The 3,401-nt window shown below is 47.9% G+C and overlaps 1 pseudogene; it reads right to left on the bottom strand.

Annotated features, from left to right (window-relative positions):
* Window positions 1-3,401, bottom strand: part of LOC102377460 — a 41,436-nt pseudogene that overhangs the window by 12,418 nt on the left and 25,617 nt on the right.

Genomic DNA, 3,401 nt, shown 5'->3' with positions numbered 1-3,401 from the left:
CTGTAACGGAACAAAGGCTCGCCTGCGTCGTCCATCACTATCTAGGCGACATAAGTAAACAAACTCCTGTAACCTACACGCGTCTGTGCCTGGTTAATTCCACTCCATCCATCACTACCCGCCTGCCGAGCTCTAAATCTAAACACTCCGGTGTGAGTCAGGTGGCTGCTCTGATTCGCGACACCTTTCACCCTGGGCATGGAGCATTTGTGAGAGGGGAGTCGGGTGGAGGGGACAGCCACAACTCACCTGGCAGCATGTCCTCTGACTTCCGCATTTCCCCACGGTCCTCATCATCACTGACCCAGAGCTCCACCTGTCCTCGCTGGATGCGGCAGATCAAGTCAGGTGTGGGACCTCGATATCCTGTTTGGGCAGTGGATAAGAGTGCTTGTGACTGGTTGCTGGATGCAGAAAAACCAACTGGGATTTGGGGAATGGATCCACTGAACTGAAGGATTTTACTAGGGGCTTGATGGCCAAGGGAGGGTGGGGATTTAGGATGAAAGAGAAGGACAAGCAGGGAGAAGCTCTCAGTCATCCAGGCAGGTAGTGGACATACAGCCATAGGAAACAAAGCACCAACCACTCTGAGGTGTCATATATATAAAACTAAGAGTCTCCAGGGACGGGATGGAGATGCATTGATCTGTGATGAACTACAAAGCAGAACAATAAAGCTTTTATTATTTTCAAGGTACCTAAATTAGGAGACGTTGGACACATCTAAGGATGGATAATGTGCGTCTCATCCGTGTAATTCGAGGCAAAGGCGTGGAAATGATTTTCTTCTCAGAAGGTTTAAAGCATGGACTCACAGCAGCGGAAGGGATCCGTGGCAGATGGCTGACAATAAACCTTTTGCTAGGAGAGAGGATAATTCCTCATCACCAGAGGAGATGAAAGGATGGTTTTATAATAACTGTAGTTGCAACTAAAGCAACCCATCCAATGGGAGGATGATCCCAGGGCAGAGATGAGTGCACAGGTTGGCAGGTCCTGCATTCAAAACCAATACACCAGTGACTGGAAACAGAGAGAAAACCACAGTGACAGTGTCACGTCTCGTGAGAGCCCCGTGGTCCGAAACGGCATCCTGCATGAGCGCTTTGGGCTACGCTACTCTGAAAGATTTAACAGAGAGAACAGGGGGAGACCTGACGTTAGCTTCCCCTTGAATCCCTCAGCTGTTGCAGGCAGACAAGGCTCTTCTATTGCAGCAGACTCAGCCAACAGTCATAGTGCAGTTAGGGACCTACCAAATACAGTTTCATGGATTTCTCCCTTAGGCAGGGTTGGGGGCGGATGAGAGGTTTATTTTCCTAAGGTCTTTCTGTGCATAGTTTAATTGAAGTGCTGATTTAATAAAGTGCGTATCACTGGGGTGGTTATAGTGTCGGTTTTCCTCTTTAATAAATGATCACCCTCCGCACTGGAAGAGGGTGATAATTACTGAGTTAATGAGCCAGGCAGCTCCAGCTAGGGCTTTCAATCAATACCTGGCAAGGGGTGGGACTCGCAGCACCCCTCAACCAATCAGAAGTGTAGGGGGCTCACTGTGCTCCACCTTCAATATAGCAGCCCTGGCCGTGACACCCGCCCCCCCTGGAAATCGGGGGCCCCGGCTGTGTTACAGCTATGAAATCTGTACTTTTGGTAGTCCCTATAAAGAACTGGGCGCAGATACACTTGGGGATGCAGGGAAGGAGTTTGCACTTTTAGCTGCTGAAGTAGTTTAGGTGAAAACCGTCCCATCAGGAAAGCCAGAGGGCCAACCTTAAGGAGGAATAGCTAGGTTTCATGAGGTATTTAAAGAAAGAGAAGTCCTCCAGAAGTGGGAGAGCTGGATTTGGACCATGTTTTACACAGAAAAAACAAGAACTGTATAGAGAAGTAGCACTGAATTACCTGCATGCAAAACTGAATCACAGAGCGAATGGGCAGACAATTGCTGAGCAGGATGAAGCCAAAGTGTATCAACAGATGACTCGGATGCTGAAGCCATTGCTGTTAGTGCTAGAAAAGAGGATTAACACATGGTCTCCAAGAGGTCTCTCATGCCTGAAAGGCATATTTGGAGAAGTGACTTCAAGGAGAACGACCCAAAGAGCATTTGTGTCCACTGACACCGTAAACTCAAGTTGGATTTCCAGGGTACCATGCAGAGTAAAGTGGAGGAGGAGTTAACTGAAAAAAAATGGGTGAACAGGAGAGTTGTATACCTAGTCTGTGGAAGATCCTGAAACAGGAGAATAACGGGATGGGAATTCCTGCATTTTATCCAGGAAATGAACAGGATAAGACTTTGGGGCCGAAAGGTCACTAATATAAGATCACATCTCTTGTTGAGAGAGAGAGAGGTGTAGGAAATGCCAACATTGCAATGGCTGGAGAACAGTGACTTAGTCACTGCTTGAAAAAAGGTAAGGAAAAAGTTATTGCAGCCAGACTCAAGAGGACCACCAACATGAGTGATAATGAGCAGGTTTTTAGAAGAGGGGGGAAATCCCCTGACATTTCCAAGATACTTACAGAAAAGACCAAAAAGCTCTAGATGGTTTGTGCTGAGCTAGAAAAGGCATTTGGGCACTTCCCAAGGAAGTCCTTTGGGGGAAATGGAGGGAAAAGAAAGCACCAAAAAAGCCAATGGACCTAGTAAAAGGTAAGTACCTCAAGCCTGCACACAACCCAGAACGAGCCCCTGTAGTAGGAGCTTCTGGAATCGACAACTGGTTTTAACTGGGCCCTGCACCAAGCCTACTCCACTTTATCATGGTGATGGGCGTGAGAGATACAGAGGGATTTTAGGAGGAGATCAAGAAAACTTTTGAGAATGGCAGGGTGAGCTTGAGAGCACAGGTCTCAAAGTAAATACAGCAAAGCCAGAGTCTGTGGTCAAAGGACATGAAGATGGTAGGAAGGAACGTGGACAGGAACGTCTAGCGACTCCGGGTTACAAGTATCCGGGTCCCATCACGTGTACGTAGGTCACTAGAGAAGGAGCTGAGGAAATGCAAATTCCAGGTGTTGCAGCAGCAGAGACAAATAAGACTGCCATTAACTTCTGTGGGGTCGTATCCAGAGGAGGAGACAGGGGATTTAGACAGCACTGAGCTGAGCACGCTCAGATTGCTAAATGCTAGTGGACAGGACACACTAGGCAAGAGAGGGAGGAATCAGCATAACTACCCAAGGAACAGCTGTCAGTGCATTTGTAGGTGCAATGAATTGGAGACGACATGAACATGATGACAAGGGCAAAGGGAGATCACGTTACCAAGCGGGAAGGCTCCAGGATCAAGTGAAGGAGGAATATATACAAGTATGAGATGTGAGAGAGGTGCGATCATGGACACAGCAAGGAGGAAGAAGGGGATTTAAGCTGCCCGCCACAAGTTCAG

This window comes from Alligator sinensis, unplaced genomic scaffold (assembly GCF_000455745.1).
Source record: "Alligator sinensis unplaced genomic scaffold, ASM45574v1 scaffold948_1, whole genome shotgun sequence".
NCBI classification, from domain to species: Eukaryota; Metazoa; Chordata; order Crocodylia; family Alligatoridae; genus Alligator; species Alligator sinensis.
This window is presented reverse-complemented; position numbering and strand designations above follow the sequence as displayed.